Genomic DNA, 15,732 nt, shown 5'->3' with positions numbered 1-15,732 from the left:
ACTCTGGACTATTTTTGGGGAAAAGGAAGTGCCCTTATTTTCAAATCCTTCCAAATCCTGTGCAGCCATTTTGCCTGATCTGGAGAACTTGATGATGGCTTTTTCCTTAGGGTTTCCCCCAAGGGCCATTCTGTGGATAATAAGGAAGAATGTAGGCCAGAGAATGTGACAGTGGGGTCAAACTGGTAAGGTAGCTGGAAGACCCATCTCTTACAATTAAATGTATAAATAGGTTAAGAGTCCATGTCTTCTAAGACCATGTCTTAGTAAGTTCCATTCTTGATCACCAGAGCTACAGGGCTGTGAAGGAGCTTCCCTTTGCCATTGGTTCAGAGGGAGAATGCAAACAAATGGGAGGGGGTGGGAAGAAAGGGAACGGAAGGAGCAGAGGCCACTAATGCCTGCTTATGCCCCTGTCAATCTTCTCTACACTAATTACGTTGAGTCTAGAAGGAAAGGGAGAGGGATTGGAGTGTGGGAGATGTTAGTGAGGGACATCTTTCCCAAGGGTCACAGTTGGCCCAAGTTATTTTTTCTGCCTGGGTGGAAGAGTAAATGATACCTCCTTATCCCCACATCAGGATATACACGGTATTATTAAATTGATACCCTGCCTTTCCACTTATCTAAATACACAAAGAAGCCAAACTGAGATACCTGAGTCAGAAAATCTGTCAAGCACCTCTTGTCCTCCTTTAAATAAAAAAAAAAAGGAAGTGATTGTGATACATTAATTAACACTGATTTTTCATGTCACAGAAAACTAGCTGCTTGAGGTAGCTCCTCACTTTACCTAATGATAGAGCCAGCCTTGTGAAGCTGGCCCTGATTTTAATTTTTAAATGGATGCTACCAAAAAGTTTGCTGAACCCTCTTCCCCCTCATCTGGGCTCTTTTGCTGTCATTTTCTGTCTGGACAAAAGGATCCCAGGAGATAAGAAGAGGCAATAGGAAAGGGAGAACATGAGGTGCCTTTCACCCTCTTTCTTTTAAAATCAGACACCATCTCACCTCCTTGCCACTTTAGATGTGATTGGACAGGTTTGGATTTTGAAAAGTGGGTCTGCCAGCATTGTATCTAATTTTGCCCTAATACTATGACATTTTGGAGGGGGAAAATGATGGAGAACACCTGTAATGCAACTGGGTTGTGCTATCCACTCTTTTCTTAGTAGTGGGAATTGGAAAATATCTCTGCAGCTCAGCTGAGTCGTCTATCTAATTCAATCATCCACCTAGAAGGAACCCATTAGAGAGTGATTCATTTGAACGCTGTACTGCTGCAGCGCCTGCTGCCTGCCAAGGACTGCCAGTCACTCAGATGAGCTGGTTGTTCTTATTTACCGGTGCTGTTTCAGGTTTCCTCCGTCCTCTCCCACCACTTCTTTCTGCTCTGTGTCAACTTGTGGTTTTAGGTGGAAAGGGTTTCTTTTCCCGCTCCACCTAGCAGGATCTCTGAGGCACGAAGCGTAACATCAGCGATTCCCAGGACTTTTCTTCTCCAACAGCACCATTGCTGGAGTGGACACAGTTCTGGAAACCTGCCAAGGCCCTGATATGCATGCTGTGGCCTGTCACGTTTGTTCTCCACAGTAACAGGGAGGGAAGAAGAAGGAAAGCACAGGCAGCATCCGAGTGAAACTGTACAGGCAGCAGGGTGAGAGAGCGAAACCTGCAGCTGTGCTGGCACACCTCCCTTTTGCTCCTCAGATCATACAGGTTTTGCTTCCTGATCCAGACGGTGAAAACTTCAGCTCCGTCAGCTGGACTTCCCTCTAGCAGGTAAGATAATATTACCCAGAGATGGCCAAGAACGACTGAGCATTCAGGGCACAGATGAGGAAGAGCCCTAAGCACAGGAAGCCTGGTAAGTCTTGTATAGGTTACTGCTAACTGTAAAAGACAGGTAACCTAAGAATGACTACCTTCTGTATTGAGAATCCATCCAGGCTGTAGAGGTAGGGATTTGGTCAAGGGCTCCTTCCTCCCTTTCATGTGTGTGCCCAGGGATAATCTCAAAAGCCAATAATCCAGAATTTAGAAAGGCATCACTCTTCCCATCTCTGCACTTTTATTAGTGAGGAACCACCCCTGAATATGAGTGAATTAATGGGAAAGTTCTAGGAATATTCGCTGAGGGGCAGCAGGGAAGGATTAGTTTTGCTTAGATGCTAATTGTCTAGCTTCTGCAAAACAGATCCTAAGTATAAGTTACCTATTTCTGTTACTTCCCTCCTGTCTTTAGTATACAGATTCTTTTGAGATATCTATGACACCCTGAGAGGGGAAATGGATTTCTCCTGCTTGCTTGCCTTTCTTTTGCTAATTTTTTAAAGCAATGCTATTCCCACAGAAGTCAGTTGCCCCTCTTCTCTTCCTTCTCTTGGTTTTTCACATCAAACAGCTGGGATAAATGGCTCCGGAGAGCTTGAGAAGCCTCTGCAGCCTTCCTGGTCAATCTCAGTTACTCTCCTGTTGCTCCCCAAGTCTTAATGCTTTGGAGCAGGTGGAACAGCTAGGGTGGTGATGGTGGCTTAGGATCAGCTGCCTATTTTTTTAGAGCTTGTGCAACATGTCTTTCCATCTGTTTCTACCTGTGAAATGCTGTGTTCTGAATCATGTAGGTCTAAAGGAATGTGTCTCATGATCTTGAGATAAAGGAAATAGGATGAGTTTCAAGCATTGCTTGCACACGCTCCTTTTAAAATTTATACCTGTCTTTGCCTTTTTAATACTCTGGTTTACAGCTACGTGGGTAGCAGTGCAAATAATGATATGACCCAGTTGCATTTGTTCTAAACCTATGTGGAAAAAATCCAATGTTATTGTAGTGCCTGATGACTCTCGGACATCTAGCAATGCTTTTTTGGCTTATGAATCAAATGCAATTCTGTCTCATAGACTATTTTGGGATAGTGCTATGGCTGGACCTCACCCAGATCAGGGAAACAGCAGACAAGCATGTTATTAGTACTTGTGTCGGCATATGTTTGCCAGAGCCCTCCAGAGCTGAAGCTGTTTGCCAGAGCATGCTTTCTTTTCGCTATTTTTATACAAAGCCATGGAGACATATTTTCACTGTATTATTTTTACTTTTAAAATATAGCGTTCTTCTAAAAAACAAACTAACAGAATGGTGCTTGTTCTCAAGGATCACTAGACAATTGAAGCCCCCACAACCACCACCATAGGACCATGAAATCCATCTTCTGGAATGATTAAGTTGCACCTGGGGGCTGGTAGCTGGAGAAAATCTCTATTGTATTCTTCTAGGCAGATTAAATCCATTACTTCCTGGGATGGACAATGGATTCTTTGCCAGCCTCCCCACTTGCCAGTTTCTTAGTTTTGCTCTGTTTCCATACTGAGCAATAGTTCTGTGTGAGCTATTCTCATGTGGAGTTTTCAAAACAGAAATGCTGCTATTATATGGCATTGGACCTGATTATCTGCAGGACCACCTGTCTCCAATCATTTCTGCCCACTTGGTACATTCAGGCAGAATGGATGTACTCCAGGTTCTCTCAATTAAACAATGTCATCTTGTGGGACCAAAGAAAAGTGCCTTCTCTGTCACAGCCCCTGCCCTCTGGAATAGTGTTCCCCCCGGAGATACAGATGGTGCCCACTCTCCAGAAGCCCGCCCCCCCAGAGACACAAATGGTGCCCATTCTCCAGAAGGCCCTTAAGATCTGGGTCTTCTCCTAGGCCTGGGGTTAGTATGTTTGTGGATCCCCTGTTTTTGACTGTTACGATTGTTCTCTTGTCCAGGCTGTTAAGTTTTGTTATGTTTTTCACTGTTTTAATTGTACATTTGGTATGTTGTAAGCTATCCAGAGTCTTTTGAAGAGGGTAGCTGTAATAAATACACACACACACACACCCCACACACAAACATACTACAAGATGCTATAATGGAGGAGCTATTGGCTCTCTGCTCATATTAGGCTGCTGTCTTTTTCCACTGATGTTCCAAACTCACTTGTCACAATTCCTTATGGAGAGTAAAAACCCAACTTCCTAATTCAGGAATTTAGTTAATTTGGGACACTTTAAGAACCACATGTTGTTTTGAATTTAAGGATGCCTTTTTATGCTTGGCTGCTTCCAATGGATGGCTCCCTGCATATTAATCAAAAGCCACCACACTGTCCCAGAGTTCCTCCTCAAATGAAAATTTGGAAATGTTGCTCTTTACAACCTCCCACAAAACTCCTTGAATGGGACAATTGGACTGACTGCTAAAAAGCCTAGTTTGGAAGCACCAATTCATGTTATAGTGAATGTAAAAGATTCGCTGGTTTGCCTGATTTCCTTGACATGAGCCCCTAAAGGGCCCTTGTTCTTTATGTTTCATACCACAATAGTTGTAACATGTTGGAAAGTTTCTCCACATCAGTATATCTATCTATCTATCTATCTATCTATCTATCTATCTATCTATCATCTATCTATCTATCTATCTATCTATCTATCTATCTATCTATCTATCTATCTTCAGTGAATCCACACAGTGGAGAAGAAAACTTGCTCCTACTGTAGCATTAATTCAGGAGGGACTCTTAACACAGTGAATGGAGAGCAAGATTCAGTCTTCCAGAATGCTGTTTATAAATGGATGATGTCACTTGTCACCAATGATATTTGTCAGTATGAAAGAGGATTTCGTTTATCTCATGAAGTCCTGGTAACATTAGTAACTTTGTTTGCAATCCCTGGGGAAAATTTGCTTGCTGAATAATGCACGCAACTGTAGTGTCTTAACTGAGCAGAAACCAAACCCTGATTCCATCTCTGCTGAAACCACATTTCTAGCAGATCCTGACTAATGACTTCAAGGGAAATACTGTGTCCTTCCAGTATAATTGGATAAGACTTATGGGGAAACTGTCATATCTGAGAGCTCACTCATAGTCCAGGTAAGAAAGAGTGATGCAACATATGTATCAGGACAATTAATACTAAAAAGGTGTCACTCTTGAAGCTTAAATTTATTTATTCATTCATTCATTCATTCATTCATTCAATTTATATTGCCGCCCATCTCAAACTAGTGGCTCTGGGTGGCTAACAACAATAAAACAGTCATGATATAAAACAATAAAAACAATAACAAAAATTAAAAATAAATATAAATACAGCTGAGCGATCTAAAAGCCATGGTGTTAACATAACCATGAAATGGGGCCCTTCCCACACTCAGAGCCCCAGGCCTGGGCACAAAGCCAGGTTTTCAAGGCCTTCTGGAAAGCCAACAGGGTTGGGGCCATCCTGATATCAGGAGGGAGGATGTTCCAGAGGGCAGGCACCACAGCAGGAAAGGTACATCTCCTGGTCCCTGCCAGCTGACATTCCTTGGCTGACAGGACCAGGAGCAGACCCATCCTGCTGGACCAGATTGGATGAGCAGAACTAACTGGGATAAGGTGGTCCCTCAGGTAACCTGGTCCCAAGCCACAAAGGGCTTTAAAGGTGACAACCAGCACCTTGAATTGCACCCGGAAACACACCAGCAACCAATGTAGCTCCCAAAGTAGAGGTGTTACGTGTGCCGAGTAGCCAACACCATTTACTATCCGTGCAGTTGCATTTTGTACCAGCTGAAGCTTCCAAATGCTCTTCAAGGGCAGCCCCATGTAGAGCGCATTGCAGGAGTCCAGACGGGAGGTCTCGAGGGCATGAGTAACAATGAGTAGTGCCTCCCGGTCCAGGACTGGGCGCAACTGGTGCACAACCCAAAGGTGTGCAAAGGCCCTCTTAGCCACAGCTGCCACCTGTTCTTCCAGCAGGAGCCATGAGTCCAAAAGGACCCCCAAATTGCGCACCAGGTCCGTCTGGGGCAATGCAACCCCATCCAGGACCAAAGATGGAAAAACCTTGGTACCAGGAGGCCCAAACACCCAAAGCCACTCAGTCTTGCTTGGGTTGAGAGGGAGCCCATTGTGCCCCATCCAGGCCCCTACAGCCTTCAGGCACTGAGATAGGACATCCACAGCATCACTCAGACAGCCCAAGGAGGAGATATAAAGCTGGGTATCATCAGCATACTGATGATACCTCACCCCAAACTGTTGGATCACCTCACCCAGTGGCCTCATGCAGATGTTAAATAAGAGGGGTGAGAGAACTGAGCCTTGTGGTACCCCACACAGTAGGGGCCATGGACTGGACCTCTCCCCTCCCACTAACACCGACTGGAACCAACCCTGGAGGAAGGAGGAGAACCAGCGCAACACAGTGCCGCCTACCCCAACTCCCAAAGCTGGTCCAGAAGGATACCGTGATCAGTGGTATCGAAGGCCACCGAGAGGTCAAGAAGAGCAAGGATGGTCGCACTGCCCCCATCCCGCTTCCGCCAGAGGTAATCCAAGAGCACGATCAATGCCATCTCAGTCCCATATCCTGGCCTGAATCCTGACTGAAAGGGGTCCAGATATAGTCTGTGGCGCTGCGGGTTAAACCGCTGAGCTGTCGATCGGAAGGTCGGCGGTTCGAAACCGCGCGGCGGGGTGAGCTCCCATTGCTAGTCCCAGCTCCTGCTTACCTAGCAGTTCGAAAACATGCAAATGTGAGTAGATCAATAGGTACCGCTTCGGCGGGAAGGTAACGGCGTTCCGTGTCGTCATGCTGGCCACATGACCCGGAAGTGTCCTATGGACAATGCCAGCTCTAACGGCTTAGAAACGGAGATGAGCACCGCCCCCTAGAGTCGGACACGACTGGACTTTACGTCAAGGGAAACCTTTACCTTTACCTAAGAGAAAAATAACAGAAATGGGTTAATCCTTTCTCTTTTGATTGTTTTCTTGATCAGCATTAACCCCCTTCCCCCATGTACATCTGCTTTTATGGGTGGGGGGAATATCTTTTACTTTGTGGGTAGAAAAGCAGACATGAAGCCATTCTGAGTGAGAAAAGAGCGAGATGGGAAATGATTCTCATAAGGGTTGTATGTGGGCAAAGTCATCTAAGGCATTCCACAGAAGACTTCAATACAGGTAGTCCTTACTTAACGACCACAATTGAGACCGGAATTTCAGTTGCTAAGCAAGGTGGCCATTAAGCAAATCCAATCCGATTTTACAACTTTTGTGGCTGTCATTAAGCAAATCACTGCAAGTGTTAAGCGAACCATGTGGTCATTAAGTGAATCACATGGTTCCCCATTGATTTTGCTTGCCAGAAACCAGCCGGGAAGGCCAAAAGTGGTGATCATGTGACCCACAGGACGCTGCGATGGTCATAAATGTGAACCGGTTGTCAAGCACCCAAATCATGATCACATGACTGCAGGGGCACTGCAACAGCCGTAAGTGTGAGGACCTGTCATAAGTCATTTTTGTCAGCACTGTCATTAAGTCTGAACTGTCACTAAATGAATGGTTGTTAAGTGAGGACTACCTGTAGTGGTGGATCTGAGTACTCCAAATGTGTGCTAGCAGCAGACTAGAAAGGGGAAGGCAAGCAAGGGGATTCCATATCCCTTCCTTGAACTTCCCCCACCCTCAATTATAAATTGCCCTTCAGCTGTAAGAATTAGAAATGAATCAAAGCCCAGAAGAAGATTAGGACAACAGGAAGAATTTAGCTATAGCAGCTCTCCTTCTGATTCAAAGCCCATCTGAGCATGACCTCTGTCCAGTCTTCCCAACATCTTGTACTGGGCCTTCCTGGTGTCAGAAATGTTGGTAGCCAGTTTCAGGAGCAAGTGGAAGTGGCCAGAGGGAGGAATCTATGGAATTGAGATTTCCTGCTTTGAGATTGGAGCCTTTGGTCAAAAGCACCCTCCTACACATTCTTAATTAAAGCAACTTTTATTACATATTTAATTCCCCTTCTCACAAGGATAAGGCTACTTACAGGGTGTGAGCTATCCAGTCAACTTCGCTGTGGTTGAAAATTGGACCAGCAACTTCATAAAATCCACAACTGAAATTGTAATACAGATAGCACTGTTTCTTTGTCCTCAATGATACCTTTGAGAGAATTAATATATAGGCAATAGGCATCCCCATGTAAAAACTACAAAGAAACTTATATTATCCAAAATATGAAGAGATGGATAATAGCATAAGCTTTGGGGAAACTATATATTGTCAGATGCATGGAACATTATTTTGTTTACTTTAATATCTTGCTTTAATATATTGCTCCCTATGTAATGATATCTCCAGGTGGTTTACTAGTATAAAACTAAAAAGTATTTTTACAGTATACAGTATACAGTAATTATGTAATTATGCACTGCAGTAATTATGCAGTGTGTGGAGAGAAGGCAGAACCAAGGAAAATCACCGGAAGACAACATTGATAAGGAGAGACCAAGCGAAGAGACAGATTTTCAGTAGGCACCCAAAAGATGTAAGACTTTCTGGATTTCAGGGGGGAACATTCCAGAGTACAGATACTATTGAAGAGAAGCCTTGCATGTAAGTAAATACAAATTTATACTTTGCCACTTGCAGTGACCAAGGCAGGATTTCTGTTGAGGTTCTTAACAGTCATCCATCTGTACAGAGAAGGTGAACCCATCTGTCCTAACCCCAAATTGCTCATGATCTTACAGGTCAGAAGCAAAACCTTGAATCTGTCTTGATGGCTAATTGATAATATTATCTTAATATTGGAATCCTGCTGAGTTGAGGATGGGGGAATAGTAAAAAGTGAACAATAAAATTAGGTGGGTGAATGCATATTACAGTGAGAAAGGTGGGAGAAAACATATTCACCTGTGAGTTTTTCATGTAAATCCTTCATCACTTTGAAAACATACTTTATTAAGTAATTAAAATGCAATGATTGGCATAACTTTTTATACTAGATAATTTGTATACTGGTTTTTCTAAAAAAAAAAAAAAGCCCTGCTCATTGCAGGCTTTGCTTAATTTCCTAATTTCATCAGATTTTGCTACTCTTGTTTTATGAATTTGTTGGAGGAGCCTGTCCTGAGCAATTAAGTAAAACTCAAAGAATTATGAAGAAATTAACTTTCTGGTTATATCCTGAGAACATTGTTTTTAACTTGCATAGTAATATTAATTACAGCTGCACCCACTGTTTCAGTTTATCTCTTTGCAAAGGCTGGAATTAGCAATGATGTCATGCGCTGCCTACCTCTGAATAACGTTCAGACGCTGGTTTGCAAAGCAGGTTCTGGTTTATTTCAGGTTAGGTACAACGTTGGTAGAAAAAAGCTGAGAGTGACAGGAGCGCGCCGGTGCGGGGTTTAAATACCCCGCGCCGGTCAGCGCCCCCTCGCTCTCGGTCACGTCACCCCCCTTTGTCCCATGCGTTGCCCTGCCATTGGTTGAGGGTTTCCGGGATCGCCCATCCTCAGGTTTCCATTCTTCTGCTGATTGCTTTCAGCTGGGCGATCCCCGTTGTATTGCCGCTGATGGCTTGGGTGGCTCCGTGATTCGTTTAGCTATTGTTTGTTAGCCGTTAGTCGTTGTGGGTTGATGGCTACTTAACTTGTGCCCCTTCACTTATTTCCTTGTCATTGTCATGAGTGCCATTGCGCTGATGACTTTAGCTCAACGGCACTCATGACATACTGCCCCCTTTTCGAATAGTGTTCTCCCCCGGTTTTCTTGGTTTTCCCCGTGGAGCTGTCAAAACGCCACATTTTTTTTTTTTCAAAGTTCCCGCCGGAGTAGTTGTCGCCCCTCCCTTTGCTCCTCCCTCTACCACGTGCCTTCCCAGGGTGTGTCCATGGTGCGCATGCTCGGGTTCTGACCTGGCGTGCGCATGCTCCAACCACACCCTGTTTGTTTGGCTCAGTTCGGCGAGGCGAGAGGCGTGGCTGGTCGGGTGCTGCTCAGCTCCAGGTAGGGCCCTTCTTTTCTTATTTAGAGTGCGTCGCCTTTGTTGTGGCTCCTGGGCGTTGCCCCCAGGTTGCCCTGTTGATTTGCTTGCCACTCCCCCGCGGCCGGGGGGCGGGGGGAGGGTGCTGGCGATCGTTTGTCACCACCCCGTGGGCCCGGGGCGGGGGGAGTGAGTCCCGGGGGGGGGAAGGTCCACCCAAGTCGCGGGCTTGGGGGGGGCCCTTTCCCTTGGGGCACGGGAGGCGGGGGGGGGCCTGCGGGGGGGGGGTTGGTTTTGCTGACCTTGATTGCGGTTTGTCGGGGTATGCCCGGTGAAATGCTCTGGTCAGGTCAGGCGCGTTAACGTTGTGCGCCGCCACCCATTCCGGGTGGGGGAAGTGTTTCCACCTGACCAGATAGTGTAGGGTTCCTCGTTGCTTGCGGGAGTCGAGGATGTCCCTGATCTCGAAGTGGTGTTGCCCGTCGATCATTAGCGGTGCGGGCTGTGGCGTGCTTGGGTGCCATCGGGAGGTGGTTGCCGGTTTTAGGAGGCTGGTATGGAACACCGGGTGGAGTCTCCGGAGGTTGTGGGGCAGGTCCAGGCGTATTGCTACCGGGTTCACTATTTGCGTGACTCGGAACGGCCCGATGTACTTAGGCCCCAGTTTTTTCGAGGGTTGGGTTGACTTTAGGAACTTGGTGGAGAGATAGGCCATATCCCCCGCCTGGAACGGCGGTTGTTGGCGCCGGTGCTTGTCGGCCTGCTCTTTGTAAGCAGCCTGTGCCTCCTTCAGCGCCGCCGTGATTACTGGCCATGCTTCCGCGATCTTCCGTCCCCAGTCGCTGGCGTCCACCTGGGGTTCCGGGGGTTGAGGTAGCTCCGGTATGGGGACGAAGTCGCGCCCCGAGACTACTTCGAACGGGGTTTTCCCCGTGCTCGTGTGGACGGCGTTGTTGTATGCGACTTCGGCGAACGGGAGCAGTTCAGCCCAGTCGTCTTGGTGGTAGTTCGTATATGATCGTATAAATTGCTCTAAGGTGGCATTAAGAACCTCAGTGGCTCCGTCCGTCTGCGGATGCCAAGCCGTAGATAGGGCCTGTTGGGTCCCCGTCAGCTTCAGGAAGGCCCGCCAGAATTTGGAGGTGAACTGTGTGCCCCTGTCGGTCACCACACGTGCGGGACATCCGTGTAGCCTGTACACGTGGATGAGGAAGAGTTTGGCTAGTTGTTGTGAGGATGGGACCGACGTGCAGGGGATGAAGTGGGCCTGCTTTGAGAAGTAGTCCTTCACCACCCAAATGGCCGTTTTCTTCTGGCTGGGTGGGAGGTCCACTATGAAATCCATAGAGATTTCCTCCCATGGGCGGGAGGGTTCTGCCACCCGTTGCAATAGCCCCGCGGGTTTGCCTGGTGCCCGTTTGGCCCTAGCGCACGTTGGGCAGGACGCCACGTAGGTTTTTACGTCTCGCCTGAGCGCGGGCCACCAGAATTGGCGCCGTGTTAGGTGTAGGGTCTTGAGGAACCCAAAGTGTCCCGCTTGCTTGGCGTCGTGTGACCTATGCAAGATCGCCTGGCGTTGCGAGTCCGGGACGTAGATTCTGCCTTCCCCCCATGCCAGGTCTTGCGCCATCGTTACCTTGTCGGGGTTTGCCAGGAACCAGGGGTCGGTTTTGAGGGCGGCGGCGAGGTCCGTGCGCATTCCCCCTGGTAGTTGCGGTTGGCTTCTTTCCGTCGCCGGTTGTCCCGCCGTCGGCTGCGCCGTAGCGTCGAGCTGCCTCCGTGCGCCGCTTCGGGTGGTCACGGCCATTCCCAGTTGCGAGGCGGATAGGACCGTCCCAATGGTGTCTGGGGCGGGCTCTTCGTCTTGGGGCAGCCGGGAGAGGGCGTCGGCCAGGAAGTTCTTCTTGCCCGGCATGAACTTCAGCTGGAAATCAAAGCGGCTGAAGAATTGGGCCCATCGGACCTGTTTTGGGCTAAGGCGTCTAGGCGTTCGTAGGGCCTCGAGGTTCCGGTGGTCCGTCCAGACCTCGAATGGTTGGGTGGCTCCCTCGAGTAGGTGACGCCATGTCTCTAGTGCCGATTTCACCGCGAAGGCTTCTTTCTCCCAGACGTGCCATCGCCTCTCTGTCTCGGAGAACTTTCTTGACAGGTAGGCGCATGGTTTCAGGAGCCCCGTGGAGTCTTTTTGTAGCAGGATGGCTCCCAGGGAGAAGTCTGAGGCGTCGGCTTGGACCACGAACGGCCGTTCTGGGTCCGGGTGTGCGAGGATTGGCTCCGTCGTGAACAGCGCTTTCAGCTTGTCGAATGCGGTCTGGCACGCGGGAGTCCAATTCAGCACTGTGCCTGGGTTCTTGGCGCGTCGGGTGTCCCCCACCCCTTTGGTTTTGAGGAGGTCCGTTAAGGGGAGGGCTATCTCAGCGAACCCCCGGGCGAAGGACCTGTAGAAATTCGCGAATCCCAGGAAGCTCTGTAGTTGCCGTCTGTTGCGGGGCCGCTCCCAGTTGAGCACCGCTTCGACTTTTGCGGGGTCCATTTCGATGCCGTCCCCGGAGATTCGATACCCCAAATAGTCTAGGCGCTCTTTGTGAAACTCGCACTTTGTAGGCTTTGCATAGAGCTGCGCCCTTCTGAGCTTGTCGAGGACTTGCCTGACTAAGGTTACGTGTTCCTCGTGTGTTTTTGTGTAAATGAGGACGTCGTCGATGTAGACCAGGACCCCTTTAAACAGGTGTTCATGCAGTACCTCATTGATGAGCTGCATGAACACCCCAGGGGCCCCCGCGAGTCCGAAGGGCAGTACCTTGTACTGGAAGGCGCCTAGGGGGCAGTTAAACGCCGTCTTCCATTCGTCCCCCTCCCTGATTCGGATGCGATAGTACGCCTCGCGAAGGTCCAATTTGGAAAAGACTTTGCCCGTGGAGAGGTGGGCGAGCATGTCCTTTACCAGGGGTAAGGGGTATTTGTTGGACAGGGAAGCCGCGTTTAGGCCCCGGTAGTCGGTGCAGAGCCGTAGGGTCCCGTCTTTCTTCTCCCGGAATAAGACGGGGGCTCCGACCGGTGAGCATGCTGGCTCTATGAATCCCCTGTCTAGGTTTTTATCGATGAACTCCCGGAGGGTTGCCATCTCCTTCGGGGTCATCGAATAGATCTTTGGTCTAGGTAGGGGGACGTCGGGCAGTAGGTCGATCCGGCAATCCGTCTTGCGGTGGGGGGGTAGTTGGTCTGCCTCTGCCTCTCCGAAGACCTCGGAGAAGTCGGCGTATTGTTCTGGTAGGTCTGCTGTGGTAGCGGCGTTGTCTTGTGTGGTCGCCTCCGCTCGTCCTACCGTGGGGTTGCTTTTGCCAGCTGGTGCTGGTGCTCGATACTCGCCGTCGCCGAATGTGAAGGTGCGGGTCGCCCAGTTGATCCGCGGGTTGTTTTTCGCGAGCCATGGCATCCCCAGGACTGCAATGGGCCGTCCGATGGGCGTGACTACGAACGATGTGCGCTCGGTGTGAGTGCCCATTTGCAGGGTGACCGGCTCGGTTTGTAGCGTGGCTGGTTTCCCTCCCGCTGTAGAGCCGTCCAGCTGGTGGAATGCCAGCGGCGTGGGGAGGGGGAAGCAGCGGAGGTCGAGTTTGGCAACTAGGTCGGGGTGGATGAGGTTTTTTGAGCACCCCGAGTCCACTAGTGCCGCGGCCGTGGTGGCTCCGTTGCCGGCAGAGAGTTGGATTGCTGCCATTATTACGGAGCTTTTGTCGTTTCGTTGAGGTGGTCCGCGTTGCTGTCCCACCGCCTGCCTCGCCACGCGTCTCAGAGCAGGCGGGGAGCATTTCCCGCCGGCTGGTCGGGGTCGGTATTGTCCTCTTCCCCCCAGTACGCGTCCCAGCCCTCTTCCGGTGTCGCTGTGGCCACGGTCATTCGGCGGTGAGGGGGCGGCCCCGGGTTGGGTGGTTTGGGGCTAATTTTCGGGGCGGGCTTGGGCGCGCTGGTCGGCGGTCGGTTGGCGAAGCAATCCGCCGTCTTGTGCCCTAATTTGCCACACCTCCCGCAGGGCTCCTGGTTGAACCTCTTTTTTGGGTATATGGGGCCGGCCATCCCCCCGTGTGGTGCGGGTACCTTTTTCCCGACATAGTTTGTGTCTTCCGTGGTTGTCATAAGGAAGGTGCGGTGCGCGTGTTCGGCTCTCCCCGCGAGGTGGATCCACCCGTGTAACGTTTCTGGGTCGTCGCGGTAGAGGGCCCATTGGAGAACGTCACGGTTGAGCCCCCTTTTGAAGATTTCCAGCAGGGTGGTCTCAGACCAGTCGCAGACCTTTCCCGCGAGGGCTTTGAACTCCAGGGCGTAGTCAGGGACCGTGCGTGTGCCCTGTTTAAGTCTCTGGAGTGCGCTTTTCGCCCGTACTTTAGCTAGGGGGTCTTCGAAGTAGTTTTTCATCTCTTTGATGAAAGCAGGGAAGGTGGCGAGGGCGGGGGAGCTGGACTCGTACAGTTGGACGTACCAGTCCGCCGCCCTGTCTTGGAGTTTGATCGCCACAGCGGCGATCTTGTCGGCCTCGGAGTCATAGGAGTGTCCGTGCCTCCCCATGAACTCCCTAGCGTTGGTAATGAAAAACGAGAGTTTTGAGGGGGTCCCATCGAAGAAGATGGGGAAGTCCTTTGGGGCCCGGGCGTTTTGTGCGGCCCCGCCTCTTGCTTCCCGGGGTGTGGTGTCGGCCGCCTGTGCCGTCTGCTGGCTCTCCGCTGGCCCGTGTGGGTTCGGTCCTTCGCTCGGGGTGTGGGCTTGTGCGGGGACGTCGTTGGGTGGCGTGGGGGGCATAAGCGCCTGGAGCATGGTCCGGAGTTCCGTCAGCTGAGCCCGCATGGCCGCGAGTTCAGCTCGTGCCTCCTCGTCCACAGCCCGCGCCGCCGCTGGGGCCGGTTCCGTTGGCGCGTCCTCGGGGGTGGGTTGCCGGTGGGGTTCATCGTCCCTCCGCCGCGGGTCCGCTTCCTCCTCCGTCTGATGGGTGTCTCCGTCGTCCTCCTCCGTGTTGAGCACCGTGGGGCTGTCGCTCCACGCCCTTTGCTGGGGTGCGATGTGGGGCGCGGGGTCCTCCGCTGGTTTCGGAAGTCGTGCTGCTCCCTCCCGCGGTCGGGTTGCCTCCGTCGCCATCTCCCCTTGGGGTTGGAGCTGAGGCTCGGGTCGGGTGGGGTGGGCGTCCATGGCTCCGGGAGTCCGCGATGCCTCTGGCCTCGGTCGGTCCTCCTCTGTCTCTTGCCGCGCGGCTCACCCTCCTTGCCCGCGCCGTTCCGGCCTCATCTTGCTGGTCTTCTCGCCGTCTACTCCTCCCGCGGCTCGTTGTCGTCCGGTGGGGCTCGGCGAGGCTGAGTTTATGACTCTCAGCTTTATGTCATGCGCTGCCTACCTCTGAATAACGTTCAGACGCTGGTTTGCAAAGCAGGTTCTGGTTTATTTCAGGTTAGGTACAACGTTGGTAGAAAAAAGCTGAGAGTGACAGGAGCGCGCCGGTGCGGGGTTTAAATACCCCGCGCCGGTCAGCGCCCCCTCGCTCTCGGTCACGTCACCCCCCTTTGTCCCATGCGTTGCCCTGCCATTGGTTGAGGGTTTCCGGGATCGCCCATCCTCAGGTTTCCATTCTTCTGCTGATTGCTTTCAGCTGGGCGATCCCCGTTGTATTGCCGCTGATGGCTTGGGTGGCTCCGTGATTCGTTTAGCTATTGTTTGTTAGCCGTTAGTCGTTGTGGGTTGATGGCTACTTAACTTGTGCCCCTTCACTTATTTCCTTGTCATTGTCATGAGTGCCATTGCGCTGATGACTTTAGCTCAACGGCACTCATGAGAAATGATGAATTAGCAATGATGAAAGAGAGCCAGTTTGGTCTAGTGGTTCAGGTGCTGGGCTAGAAACCAGGCGTCTGTGAGTTCTAGTCCCACCTTACGCATGAAAGC

The 15,732-nt window shown here is 50.6% G+C and overlaps 1 protein-coding gene across 2 annotated transcripts in view; it reads left to right on the top strand.

Moving 5' to 3' along the window:
- The first annotated feature begins 1,455 nt into the window (after positions 1-1,455).
- The window catches only part of FGF1 (fibroblast growth factor 1), a 60,566-nt gene continuing 46,289 nt past the window's right edge, over positions 1,456-15,732 (top strand). For both annotated transcript variants that reach the window (XM_063292355.1, XM_063292352.1), the window contains exon 1: positions 1,456-1,782. The gene's annotated coding sequence lies outside the window, so the exon portion shown is untranslated. The remainder of the gene's footprint in view (positions 1,783-15,732) is intronic.

Source organism: Candoia aspera, chromosome 2, assembly GCF_035149785.1.
Source record: "Candoia aspera isolate rCanAsp1 chromosome 2, rCanAsp1.hap2, whole genome shotgun sequence".
In the NCBI taxonomy this organism is placed as follows: domain Eukaryota; kingdom Metazoa; phylum Chordata; class Lepidosauria; order Squamata; family Boidae; genus Candoia; species Candoia aspera.
Note: the sequence above shows the minus strand (reverse complement) of the source record. Positions and strands in the feature narration are given on the sequence as shown.